This window comes from Epinephelus lanceolatus, chromosome 5 (genome assembly GCF_041903045.1).
Source record: "Epinephelus lanceolatus isolate andai-2023 chromosome 5, ASM4190304v1, whole genome shotgun sequence".
Taxonomy (NCBI): domain Eukaryota; kingdom Metazoa; phylum Chordata; class Actinopteri; order Perciformes; family Serranidae; genus Epinephelus; species Epinephelus lanceolatus.
This window is the reverse complement of record NC_135738.1, coordinates 13316522-13331456: the sequence shown is the minus strand read 5'-3', so window position 1 is coordinate 13331456 and position 14935 is coordinate 13316522. Positions and strand designations below refer to the sequence as shown.

Genomic DNA, 14935 nt, shown 5'->3' with positions numbered 1-14935 from the left:
TTTTTGATACACGTGTCATTAAGACACCTATGTTTGGTGCAAATAGCAAAGTCATAGTTTTTTGACACCTTGCACCTTTTATCCACCAAACTTAGAGAGCATGTGTATTCGCTTGCAACAGACTCCTATCTAATTGCCAGTGGATGAGCATGCCTCTGTTTTTGCTCTCTTGTTTGTCAATTTCAACGTCACAAAGGTGCCCTAACACTGGGTTAGCAAACAAAAAGCAGCATGGAGGCCGGTGACAATGTTACGGTAGTTCAAACTCAGTGCAGACTAATCTGGAACGATGCTGTGGCTGCGCATCATTGCATTGCATAGTATCCACCTAAGAGTCGTGTTTCCATCACTGCTGATTGTAGCTGGAGCTGATAAATATCAATGACCACTGCAGGCTTTTGTCCCGGTAATGAATGTCGATTGTAACCTTTCCCACTAAAGACAAAAGCCCTATGTTACAGCGGACCATACTGTTTTGGCAATTTATTCAAATTTAACTCATTTGTTTTAAGTGAATGAAAAAAATTACAAAATTCTGACTTAAATTAGGAAAAACCTGATGAAAGAATATGTAAACAAAGCATTCGACACTTTGGTGCTCTGACAGATTTTGATGCTCAGAAAGTACCAAGGTTTGATGCACAGCTGCACCTACAAATGAATAGATGCAGTAAGAGATCAGACTTCATTTGGTGCTTCATCAAACTGCGTGCCACACCCAAGTCCTCTGGTCGCAGACTGCTTTGTTCTGGCTCTGGCCACTACTGTCTCTCTCCGTCAGACACACACACACACTGCCAACAGCATATTGCAACAAAGCAGTGGCAGACACTAGGTCACACGCTCGTCTTGCCTGCCCGCTGTTGTCGTGCATGTATTCAAATTCCTCTCATGTGTGTGTCTGCTGCCAGCGCTCTTCAGCAGGGCGTCATTTGGCTACAGCTCCCAACCCGCAGCCGGTCCACGGTGACTGAAACCAGACGCTGCTCGCAAACTAACTGACAGCACAGACGGCACAAATATGAGAGCAAGCACTTATTAAAGACAGCAATTGGGCTTTCGGGGAGGAAGTGACACGAGCGCTGAACAACGCAGCCTCCTGAGTCTGCAGGCACTCTGTCAAAAATGTTTAAGAAGTGAACCACAGACACGAGTGAGATGTGACATTATCGGCTGCCTCCGAACCCCAAAATGACACGGTGCTAATTGCAGAGGGGCGAGAGTTTTTCTTACTACTGATTTACCCTCTCAGGCATTTTTTTTTCACAGGCAGAGTCTGGCTGGCTTTAGGGGAGAGTGGCTGGCTGAGCTAGATCTGTCAATCTGAGCAACAGCTCCATCAATCTGCTGGCAACACAGTGAGACAAACAATGCAGCATCAGCATCAGCAGCAGAGCTGAAACACACGCTTTAAGTGCATGTACACTGCACAGGGAAGCTTTTGGGCTTGTCTCTGACTGTTCTCCACAGATTACAGCTGATTGGAGCTTCACAACGTCTTCTATTTGAATATTTTTTCTGTACAGTTTGTGCATCACATCCTCTGAGCCTCCTGCCATTGTTTTCTGTGGGTTCCTCAAACCGACGTCCAGCTCCGACAGTCGTGGTTTGGCTCCTGGCTGTGCTCAGCTGCTCAGCTCATATTCTGAACACAATAAAGAACAGCTTCCTGAATTGGTAAACAAAATGACTGATGCAACAGTTTATTGATTTCTGGAGGATAATTCCCTTTGCTTGTCTGCAGACCTCTGAGCGAAGGGTCAGCTGTAACACAGTGACCTCGAGGCTTTTAGGGATTCGGAGAACTGATCAAAGACACTTCAGCAGGGCAGATGACTGCTAGCTTAAATACTTGGACTGGGGTCATGTGGATCATGTGGATGGGCTCTCTGAGCACTAAACCACCCAGAAGTCAACAAAGAGAGGGAGATAAAAGACAAAGAATTAAAGGGAAGTTACGTTTTCATGTGGCAACATTACAAGAAAACTGTCAAACGATCATACAGGTTTCAAACAAGGTCATGTTGGGTTATTAGAAACAAGAAAAATAAGGTTGAATGCTTAAATTATGACCCAAACTGTCTGTGGTCAGACATCAGAGTTCACTGACCGACTTCCTGGCTGAAGCATGCACCCACTTTCCATATAACACCCAAACAAAGTAGTTTAGATCGTCTTAGATCCTCTGGCTAGATAGTTGGATTGTTTACAATCAGCCTAACTGTCTGACCGTTCCTGTTTCCTGCCCTGTCAGACTTCCTTTTACTTATGTTGCCATAAGAGGTCTTTACGGGTCAACCTTGAGTCCAGGATCCGAGACCAGTAAAGATTTGGGTCCACGTTTTATTACCACGGGTCTGTTGATCGTAATGTGTCATACCTGAATGGATCCAAGAGGAACCGTGATCAGCGCTGATCATGAGAAAAATGAGTGCTGTGTAATGATAATTAGGCTGGCTTAGTAGAGTTAATGTAAAGCGAGTCCAAAGCGAGTTGGTAGCAGAGCAGAGTAAAGATGGATAGTGAGCACGAAAGTATTCACAACATGGATTCATTTTATGAGAAACCCTTTAGATTCTTTTGATCGGTGGACCCTGACGTTTAAGAGACAATAAGTAATCAAGGACACATATCCAAATTTCATGACCGCTTCAAAGGGAGGGAGTCACCACCTTTTTTTTTCTCGTCTCGCTTTGTTTACCATGCAGACAGTGCACTCATTCATTCATTTTCCCTAAACGCTTACTCTGTTAGGGGTCACGGGGGCTGGAGCCTATCCCAGCTGACATTGGGCAAGAGGCGGGGTACACCCTTGACAGGTCACCAGATTATCACGGGACTGACACATAGAGACAGACATTCACACACATTCGCACCTACGGCCAATTTAGAGTCACCAATTAACCTGCATGTCTTTGGACTGTGGGAGGAAGCTGGAGTACCCAGAGAGAACCCACCCTGACACGGGAGAACATGCAAACTCCACACAGAACCCAGGGTTTGAACTCCCCACCCTGGGTTCGAACCAGGAACCCTCTTGTTGTGAGGAGACAATACTAACCACTGCACCACTGTGCCACCAACAGTAAATCTGAATTATTCTCTAGTGCTCATAATTTCAGTAAAATAAACTAAACAATTGAATAGTGGAGAATCTAGCATGTTTAACATCCATATTGACAAACATTAAAACGTGTATATTTATATGCGCACTCTAACCCGCTTAGACCTATCGTAAACTGGTTGCCGGCAACAAAATAAGTGACGATAAAATAAAATAAATGACAATAAAATAAGATAAAATATACAGTAAGATAAGTAAGAACAGTATGTTGTATCTGACACGACAAAACGTTTTCAGCAGTCGATCAGCATTTTTAGTATCACTTTATATTGACAGGTTGGTCGAGTCCATAAAATGGACTCAAGATCTTGGACCTGTCTGTGTTTTGGATGTCTCTTATCTCAGATATGCTTTGGGTCGAGTCTTTTATATCTTGGGAACAAACAGGTTGGGTATATTTTTCAAGTTCTTGGGTCCAATCAGATCTTGGACCAAATTTCCTGCATTGATTCGGGTTCATGTCCATCATTTTGAACCTGTGAAGATCTCTAGTCGCCATGCTCCCAGATAGAAAATATACTTTAAAGCTGCTATAATCAACAAATGCCTAGTTGTATGTGAAAGAGGTTGCCCAAATGAGGAACCCACAGAGAATTACGACCTGACTCTGCAGCTCTGCAGACAGAACTTACAAGGAAAGACAACTAAAACCAACACAAAATGGTACACAAGTACACACAGGACTACAACCAGCTATACAGGTTGTTTCAACAAACACTGAGCAAGCAACTTCTTAACCTCCTTAAACAAATTCAAGTACAAATGAATGTTTTTAATTGAACTTTATATCTTCTGTGTAAAAGTTGGAGCTCATGAGAACAAGTTGAGTCTTCATGGTCTGTCTAGTAAGATGCTGCTTATAGATCTGGAGATTGTGTTTCTGAACACCAGTGATCGCAGAGTCAAGGTCACAATTGTGCAGTGCAACCAGAGGTTGGTTACAACATCTTATTTCCTTTAAAATCCCATAGATATAGGAGCTAGTAGACGCATATAAAAGCCAGAAGCATAGACCAGCTATGCAGAGAGTCGGCTGCAGGCTGGTTGATTTAAAAGGAATCCCTCAACATGTATTAATGCCTACACTCCTTCTCCTAATCATCCCTGTCAAAATCTCTCCTCTTGTCTCTCCATCTGTGATCAGCCAAGCAGGACAGAGGGGAGCGTGGCGATGCTGCTGGCTGTTCTTTGCCCCGGGCAGCGCCAGGGGACTCATCCATGCCCTCACCAGCTGCTGCCTGTTGCAAGAAACACAATCAAGTTGCTCCGACTCTCCACGTCAAAATAACTTCAGCGACAAAACTGAGACATTTGCACAAAGAGGAATCTTTTTTTTTACACCGTGTTTATGCCTAAAGCAGCGACAGCCATAGAACGAGGTTAAATGAATAATACAAAGAGATGTGAGGAGAGATAATGGATGCAGAAATTCACAGAGGGCCCGGCTTTGAAAAGCTGAAAGAATAACAAGCAGCAGCGCCCTGCTACGAATCAAGCCATGTTGCAATCAAAAGGACTTCTGCTATCATGCTAACAATCTGTGCCAGTGACACATATTATACCGCAGCAGCTCCTTTGAAGGAGACTGTGGAAAAAGCAAAAGTGATTCTAATATTGTTGGACAGCCACACAAGAGAGAGGTAAGATTTCGTGCCGGCTGTCTTTTTGGACACACTTTCTTTGAGTGTTATTCTCTAAAGAAAATGTGAAACCTGACAAGGAGAACGTGTTTGTGAATTAACCTCCACCATATGAAGGCTTTATGGAAGGAGCAAACATGGGGTTATCCCCATCTAATTCAGGCTGTGGTCGATATGATGGACTTAAACAATTTAAGACTCGGAGCATCAACACTGTGACAAATTACTCTCAGTTTTCACGTCACATGAGTGTCACAGAGGTCAGCAGGTCACCAGGCGGCCTCAACTGACAGCATGAACAGTAGACATGTGTCACGGTTCCACTGAACGATCCGCCTGACTGAGTCAATATTGGGAAGTATGCAGAATTAAAAGCATATTTACGCTAAGTGTGTTTGTTAAGGGCAATAAAGGACACTTGGAAAAGTGTGACCTAGCAGTCAAATTACAAAAGCAACATCTATACAAGAAATATCAAAATGCTGCTAGTTATATTTTCCATTTCTGGAGAGATGTTATGTCATTTCTTTTGAACTTATCAAGCCTGTATAACATGAGCTAACATTGCTACTTCTACTGCTGCTACTGTGAAGGTAAGTGATAAGACTGGTGTTATTCTATGTATTTTTTACTGTCAATAAATCCCCTAAAAAAAGATGATGCATTTGCCCATTGCAATACTTTCTCACCATGTCTGTGGCTTCTTGTGAAGATTTATTTCTTTAAAAACAGGTCAGAAATATATACATTCACTTAAAAAAGGCTCAGTTACTTCCTAAAACAGCTGGGGTCTGTGGTTTTTACCAAAAGTTACTCAAACAGTAGTAAAGAGTGCATTTGTTGGGAACTATTAGGATATATTAGGCTCTGAGTACATTCCAAGGGTGCTTTCAGACCTAGAGTTGTCTCCTTTGGTCTGAGTCAGGGACTAATTTTGTTACAAAGTTGTATAATTGCCTAGAGTTGGTTCATGTTCTCACGGCAGCATTTACAAGCAGACCAGATCAAATGCCTTGTGTGAGAAAGCTGCTCTTGATTGGTCAGAATTTCCATGTGGGAAAAATCCAGTAAGTAAAGCAAACGTTGAAGAAGAGTACACTTGCAAGATAAATGTGACACTTTCTAATGTCACAATGGAGGGACAACTACGCAGGTTGTTGTTAGCGCTGCTCATCGTGGACTATATTGCTGTCATTGTTCATTTTAGTTAAACCATACAGTTTGAAAACGAGGCGCGGCTCCAACTAGAAAACAATGTTTTGATGCATTGGATGTGCTGAATGTGCATATTAAGGCAGTACAGGAGGAGGTGCACATTAATAATCCTCCAGGACTGTAACATGCTCATGTTTAACCCAAACAATGTGTCATGTGACTGCAGTTGGTTCAGATCCAGGTCGGAAATGAACCGGTTTTGGTGAGCAATTGCAACTGCTGTGTTCACACCTGCCCGAGCAAACCACACTTAGGGGGCAAACGTACACGGTATGATAACCATCAACTTTTATATCACGGTACACCTTAAAAACGGTATATTGCTGCAACCCTATGCCAAACTTACAACTTGATAAAATGACAAACATGTTGTGACATAAACAAAGAAAAGGAGGACATGTCTATTACTTCACTCACAGTGGCCTCAATTGTCCAGCATGCTTTGCAGCTACGCTATTTTTTGAATGACAGCTGTGAGACTTTTCTTCTCTCGCTCCACAATCACTACATCTACACCTAAATGACACATGAAGCCCACAGCTCAATGCAACTGGATCATGCTCAGTCTCAGAGAGGTGTTGAAAAGCATTTTGGGAAATCACTGCAGCACCAGCAGATGACGAGGGAAAATAGGTACAAATGAAAACTAAAATGTAATACTCCAAATATTTGTTTAACATCACAGATTAATCATATAACACTGCACAAAGTAACAAAGGCTGTCCTTTAAATGTAAAGAGAATACAACTGCTGCAGTCTGAGCTGCAGCTCCTGCATGTTAAGAGGTTTGCAGGGGACACATGTGCTTTGTCCCAAATTACAGATTTGATTTGTGGATAAACACTACTGTGGTATTGTCAAACTTCAACGTTGTGCAGCTTTTCTCTGACAAACACCAGTGACAACAATGGAAACCTGACTACTTTACTGTACTATCTTCTCGTCTGTGTCGGGACAAAGCCAGATGCTATCTAAGATGCACAACACACACACCACCACCTCCACCACCATTGTTGAGGGCTCTATAAATACACCTAGTTAGAGATGCATATAGCCGCACTGACATGGTATGCGAGACACTGACCTCATCCTGATATTGTCTTACATGAAGCCTTGAGCGCTGCGGCAGCAGGTTGTGAGCGTGATCTGACTGCTCGAGCAAGGACACCGGGATCCAGTGGCAACAACAACAAAACCATTTTTCTTAAAGCCGTCAATTCAAGAGGTCAGATGGGACAGAGATGCGGGCCAGTGGGCTCGTGGATTGAAATGATTTTCAGCAGTTTACAGTAGATGGGCTCTTGAGCTCCTCCCTAAATCTGCTGATGAGCTTATCGCCATGATCTAATACAGACTTCATCACCAGAGCTTGTAGCTTATGATGAAGTGGTTGGTATGAATAAAGGATCAGCTGTGAGATCATATAGGCAAGTTGCTTTTCTATTAAAAAATAAACAGGCCACCTTAATGTCCCTCTGAACATAATCCAGCCCAACATAATTGGGAAAATAATTTAGTAGGATAGGAATTTTTAGGAAACATGGATTTTCAACTAAGGGTGCGTTCACACCTAACGACTGAATCAGTTCAAGCAAACTTATCTTGTTTAGCCGCTTCAGTTCTCAGTCAAAGGCAAGGCAGACCAACCACAAACTTTTATAAAGCCTATTTCCACACAGAGTTCCCAGTAAATAATTTGGAGGACCCTTCAAGCATCACTAGTCATTTTCACCATCCACACATGGACATTCAGAAACAGTTTCCGCCTTTTAATACATGCCATGGCACTGCTGGAATAAATGGCACAAGGGACAGTCCAGCACATGGCGACACTGCAGCACTATGTATGCCAACCATCATAAAAATATACAGAAGAAGATGCCTCTTTTAATAGCCTTGGGCAAGGCTTGATGTGCGTGTATGCAGCAGAAGACGGTCCTTATTTTTGGGAATATGGCAGGTGAGGAGCTGTTTCTGGAGCTTGTTTGCAACCAAAAGAACTTGTATTGCTTGTTGTTAGGTATCAAAATCATCCACAAAAGCACTGGTGTAAATACAAAACCATAAACAAGTGCCGGATTCAAATATGCTATCAGGTGAGTCTTGTGATCTGCCTGCTCCGTGTATCTGCAATGTTACTGCTTTCATTCACACCACAGCCATACCAGCATTTTCCCTGAAATGTTACTATGTCAGGAGTCGGCAACCTGCAGCTCCAGAGCCACACGTGGGTCTTTGGCCCCTCTGCACTAGCTCTGTGACTTCAAAACAAGTATATTTAAATGAACAGTGTTATTTTTTTAAGATTTTGATTTTCATTAATCACAGTTATAGGCTGAAAATGATTCCTAAATTCTCCAATTATAAAGTGTGTAGCCTATACACTGAATAAAAAAATGTTTTAACATTTCATCAACTGTAAAAAGTGCTTCGTCAGTCGACTGCCTGGTGCCTTTTCCTCTAAATTTTGCAAAAGTTCAACAGCAATGGCTCATCTTAAGTCCCCCTAGTTAAGCTGGCTATGAATTCTAAATCCAAAAAAGGAAGAATTTAATAACGTGTGGACAGGTTCATTTGTTTTCACCACCAAAACTGCAAAGTTAAAGAACCAAATAATCATAAAAAGCCCACTCACACCTATTGGCTAATTTAGACTTAATAGGCTGTGTTATCGTCATTATAAAGCTCAAAAATGGGGATTTTATTTTTCTTTTGGTTTAGGCCAAAAATATCTCTTTTGATAGCAAAGGTTGCAGGAAATGTTCCTGAACATTTCAGGGATAGATTCAAGTCTAAAAAGGGCTTAATGATAGACATATGATTTGAGCTTGTATTCAACGGCTTAACTACTATTAAATCCATCTGCTTATCATCAGCTGGGAAGAGAGTGATCTTTTAAGTGGCCTTTATATTTCATCTGGCAGCCCATACTGTGGAGATTTTACTTGATCAATCAGAAGTTAAAACAGCTGCATTTGGGAGTTTCTCATTTAAAAAAAACAGTGAAACCTCACCATCCCCATAATATTACACTTCATAACACATCTTTTCCAGCCTGTTTCTACCCGTCCATCATTAAAAGGCTAAAATGTGTCCTTTTTGTCTTGATCCAGATCAAATAAACCAAACTGCAGGTGTGAAAACACCTAAAAGCAGAACCCCTCCCACCCTCTGATCTGTTCAGTCCCATCAAAGCACCAAAGTAAATTAAATTACATGAACCTGGATGGTTTCTGATAGCAAAGGATTTAATCTTCAGCTTGGAATGAGTGACTACTTCTTAAATATGAGGTGTGTTTATATTCACAAATCATTTCCGCACCATCAGCCTTTGAACGTCCAGTTCTCCCATTAAGTCTCAACGGAGCATCTCCCTTCATCTACAACATGGGTGGAGCATTGTTTCCCCTCTTTCTGATCTACAAACAATTGGCCCTGAGTGGTTCAGATGGACAGCCCATAATGTTGAAGGAGCAGCAGCAACAGGAGAGACAGTGGTGTTAATGCTAAAGACATACCAACTGCAGAAGTATAAGCAGTGTCTTCAAACAGCTCCAGAGGAAGAGGCTTTCATTCTATATGAATTATTAAAATGAATGATATTTCAATTTCAGCATCCTATTCCTTGTGTGTGAGTGCTGTTGTGATGTTTACATTGACTGTGACTGGGTATAAACAGTCACCGTGGACGCTCTCCTTCCACCATGACGTCTTCTTCTGTCACATGTTTAAAAACTAAGCATTTCAAAGCCGCCCCGCTTCGCTCACGAGTGCCTTTGCCGGGCAGCTGGAGCTGTCAAAGCAATGTTTTCAGTCCCGCTCTCGAGGGCTTTGCCACTTACGTAATAACCTGAATGAAATGTTAATGTCAGCAAAGTTGACATCGCAATAAGGGAATTCTCCTCCTGACTGAACTGGCAGCTCTGGTGGGAGTCAGACGAGTCGACTGCACATCACCTGCAGGAGGTGAGAAGCACTGGTCTGTCCTGGCGTTTCAAAAATAATGCACCTGTAATGACTTCATCAGCTTCCCTGTGGCCATTCATGAACATCGCCACAGGCTGTCAGAGACTCAGCACATGCAGTCACGGCTCCTCGGAGCTGTTGCTCAACACCGGCACTTCTGAGCCGGAGCAGGAGCAGGAGGAGGAGGAGGAGGAGGAGGAAGAGGGTGGGTCACCTCTTAAAACTTTTGGGCTTGAGGACAGAGACCTCGGGGGCACTGCTGGTCTGGTCTGATCTGGTCTGGCTGAAGCAGACAGGCCTGTTTTAACATGTCAACTGACCAAAGGCAACCTAATTTCAGCTCCAACTGAAGCCTGGGTAACAAACCCTACTAGGTCTCTCAACTCCTCATCAGCTCTGAGTGATGGAGTCAAATTTATATAAAAGAATACCAAATAGGTAAATCCACTGAAACTGCTCATTCTGTGCCTTTAACCAGGCCACTATTTCCTCTGTCTGTACGGGGCTACTTCTCCACATTCAGCATATTAAAAGGTCCAGTGTGTAGCATATAGGTAGCCAGTCCTCTTCTACAGAAATCACCATGTTGCACCACCATGTTTCTACAGTAGCCCATATACATTTTTGCATCTGCCCCTCTGCAACAAGCTGCCTTAGAAAAACACTGATGTATGAAGTGAAACTGCTTTATTCCTGAAGGTCCGAATCCTAAGTTATCAGTGAAGAAAGGTGAGCACATTAGTAGGTACTTGTCTACCTGCCCAACCTGCCCCAGAGAAACACTGATTTGTAGCACGAAACTGCTTTACTCAGTGTTTGTACCGGTTTAAATCCCAGAGTATGTTTGTTTTGCAGAGAAGGAGACCTCTGTGGATAATGTGGTTGCAATCTGCAGTCCTCACGGCTAGATGCCACCAAACTCCCCTAAATCTAACACGCTGCTTCTTTAAAACACTTCATTTTGTCAAGCAATTTGGAACGACATGTTTTTCACTCGCCCACCTCTTCATTTGCAGACAGCTAGTGGATCTAAATCTTGACAAGAGCTGCAGCTACCAGCTACTGTCACTGCCAGTTTATCTGTCGATTATCTTCCAGAATAACCAATTCATTGTTTGGTCAATTACCGGCCATCAAACAGTAGAAAAACCCAAGCTGACATCCTCCAATTGCTTGTTTTGTCCAACCAACAGTCCAAAAATCTAAATTTATTAAGTTAAATATCACATTAGGCTTGGCAAACCAGCAAATGGAATCTTCTGTTGCACCCACTGGCTCTTCTCGGCCGTTTCAAAGCACTGTTGCAGGATTGTTGTACACAATCATCTATATGCCAATGTCAAAGTGTGTCATAGCTGGTCCTTGTAATCATAAGTAGCTGCCTTTTTTGCATTTTTATGGTTCATATCAAGTATAAATTGACATACTTTTGAGCTTCTTGTTGTAGTAATCTAAAGGACAATTTTAAATATTAGATTTTTAATCTCAAGAGGTAAATAAAGGATAAATAAATTACTAAAATAATCAATTCAGCTCTAACCTTGAGGATGTACAGCTCCACGTTTCAGTTATAGGACAACAGGGTGGATTAGTTTGTGTTTGTTGCGATCAACAGGAGATCACACAGCAGCGTTTACACCCAAACACACAAAACAACATTCACCTCCATCCATAGCAACACAGTGTTTAACTAGAGGTGCACAGCAGCTGAACATCCTGGTGTCCAGCTGTAAAAATCCTCAGCCATGCCCCATCAGGCAGCAGCAGCAGCGGTGATGTGATGTAAGCACCCTGAACGCCTCACACATGACGAAAAATGTCACAACCGTCCGTCACAGCTCTCAACACCGTGTGTAGTAATATGACACACACCAACAGCTCTGCAGCCTTCACAACCGTCCTCTGCGACAATGAAGCCAACAAGCAGCAGCAGCAGTACCGCTCCTGCTCCTCAGGATGGATCCAGCTCTATAGTATCATCATCCATTTAGTGCGTCACGTTCAATGCTGCTGCTGCTGCATCGTGTCAGCCTCCACACACACACACACACACACTGCAGCCCAGATGTGGCGTCCAGCACACACAAGGCAACATCTGTAACTGCACATTTACGCATTATGTAAAAAAAACAGCGTGACATTTATCCGAGGCGGCGGCAGCAGCAGCAGCGGTGGCGATGGAGGGGTGAGGTGAGGAGGGAGGGAAGGAGGGAGGAGTGGGGCTGGGGAGCCTGGAGCCCTGGGTGCGTACATTGGCTGCTGCTGCTGCTGGAGGGTGCTTAGACCATGTCGATCCAGTTCTTTCACAATCATACATGCTACGTGGTGTGGTGTCGCATTTGAATGAGGAGCAGGAGGCTGCAGCTGATGTTAGATTGACAGACAGCGAGGTTTGACATTCCGCACTCCCCGAGCCCTGCTGACAGCTAAATGTAAATACCATGAGCACTTAAAGGGGGTTCAAAATGAGCTTACCTCCTCCTCTGTGCCTTCAGTCCGCTGCTCCGTAAACCTCCCCGCTATAAACCCTCTGTTTGTGACGAGGAAGAGCAGGCAAGCCGTCCGTGCGCGTCCTGTCCAAAAAAGTCCTGCTGATTTTACCGCAGGGAAACGCTGTCGTGCGTAACAGTCCGCACCACGTCTCCCGCTGCACGAATCTCCAAATGTGCCTCAGATATGATCCAGTTTCTCCTCTGTGTGTGTGTGTGTGTGTCGTAGTCCTGAGAGCTCCTGGTCACAGTCCTCCCGTCACGTCGTCCTCCTCCTTCAGCTCCACTCTCTGCTCTCTCCTTTTTCTTCTCGGCTACAATCACTCGCCTGTCGTACCGCGCGTGCACTCGCGCTGCGCGTCCACGTCAAGGGCCGTAGGGTGGGAGCTATATCACAGTGTTATGGGTGGGTGGGTGGTATTTGGGAGGACCCTCCTGTGTGAAATAACAGTAATTGTTTAGAAGTGAATTGGCAGTTTAATTAGGATTTTATTTTTATTCAGGATTTTTTTTTTTTAACACAGGGATCAGACAGGGTTTTAATAACAGGCAGTGTCACTCAACACATGACTGACATGAGTGTGGGGTGTGGCCAAAACTGAGGACACCCCCCTCCCCAACACACACACACACACACACACACACACACACACACACACGAAGATGCATGGATTAACCAGAACATAGAATCACTTCATATTCCTCTTATTTTGAATTATTTAAAGTGTGTCTTTGTGAGGTTTACTAATGACAACATCTCCAGCATTTATCCTGATATTCATGTTGAGATGTATGTTAATTATTCCCACAAAAATTCATTAGCCTACAGAAACACTGCATACACAATTAGCTACTTGTATTAATAAGGAAAATAACAGCATTTCAATCAAAACTGGGGCTCAAAAGACAGACAATAAAAACTAAAAATGTTTCATTTTTACATTATATTTCACTGTTTTTATCTATTTATTTATTCATTCAGTATTGTTCAGTGTTAGCTTCGCCCTTGCTCCGTCATCAAAAAGCTTACAGGATTTTCTCCACTGGATTTTATCACAGAAAATAAGCTCTGTGACTAATTAACATTTATGATATTTACGTTTGTTTATATTTACATGCTTTTATGATTTTTGAAGCCAAAAAGCAATTGCCAGAAGTAAAAAGCTAACATTAGGCTATAAACAAACTACATTATGGATGTATGATTTAACATTCCTACCACAACGAGCTTGTAAGGCATGATGTAGTCTCACTTAGCCAATTGTTAGCCACCACCCTTTTTTAAGATATTTAAAAGCTTTAAAATTCACAAAATGGTGCTTTAGTGACAGATTTTATGTCATAATACAAAATGCAAATGTCAGCCACAGATCTTATTTCAGCCATCTAACCAAAAACCCATTAAAAAAACCCACTGACTTCAAGACGAGGGAACCTGGAGTGCTAAAGTGCTAACTCATTTCTGGATTTTAGGGGTGCTTTCACACCTGCCCTGTTTGATACGGTTCAATGGAACTCAAGTTCGTTTGCCCCCTCAGTGCAGTTCGTTTGGGCAGGTGTGAACACAGCAATCACACTCGTTTGCATACCAAAACAACCAGACTGAAACCTTCTTGAAGAGGTGGTCTCGGTCCAGTTATAAACGAACTCTGGTGTGTTTCGTCTGTGGTGAGAACGTGTTCCAACCTCAATCTGAACCAACTGCAGTCACATGACACATTGTTTGGGTTAAACATGAGCATGTTACAGTCCTGGAGGATTATTAATGTGCACCTCCTCCTGTACTGCCTTAATATGCACATTCAGCACATCCAATGCATCAAAACATTGTTTTCTAGTTGGAGCCGCGCCTCAGTTTCAAACTGTATGGTTTGACTAAAATGAACAATGACAGCAATATAGTCCACAATGAGCAGCGCTAAAATCAACCTGCATAGTTGTCCCTCCATTGTGACATTAGAAAGTGTCACATTTATCTTGCAAGTGTACTCTTCTTCAACGTTTTGTTACTTCCCGGATTTTTCCCACATGGAAATTCTGACCAATCAAGAGCAGCTTTCTCACACAAGGCATTTGATCTGGTCTGCTTGTAAATGCTGTCGTGAGAACATGAATCAACTCTAGGCAATTATACAACTTTGTAACAAAATTAGTCCCTGATTCAGACCAAAGCAAGACAACTCTAGGTCTGAAAGCACCCTAAGAGGTGTTTTATAGTCGACGCAAAGGCACGCAGACGCGAACGCATTGAGACGCATTGGCCGCCATGATGCGTGCTTACGTCTCAAAATGTGTTGTCCATTTTTTTGATATGCAACACAGTGATGCATGTAATACCATGCTGGGTTGGGTGATAATCCAAGCGATGTACTTGAAATTAACCACTCTTTGTTTTTCACAGAAGAAGCAGGTATGAAACTTGGCAGGCGAGGAAGAAAAACTTTGCGAACTTGTAGGGGCACACCCCCATTTATATGACAGTTCTAGTGCCCTGCACTCTA

The 14935-nt window shown here is 42.9% G+C and overlaps 1 protein-coding gene across 18 annotated transcripts in view; it reads right to left on the bottom strand.

Moving 5' to 3' along the window:
* The window catches only part of LOC117262261 (unconventional myosin-IXAa-like), a 217634-nt gene extending 204840 nt beyond the window's left edge, over positions 1 to 12794 (bottom strand). For all 18 annotated transcript variants that reach the window (XM_033635087.2, XM_033635091.2, XM_033635092.2 and 15 more), the window contains exon 1: positions 12421 to 12794. The gene's annotated coding sequence lies outside the window, so the exon portion shown is untranslated. The remainder of the gene's footprint in view (positions 1 to 12420) is intronic.
* Positions 12795 to 14935: the final 2141 nt, after the last annotated feature.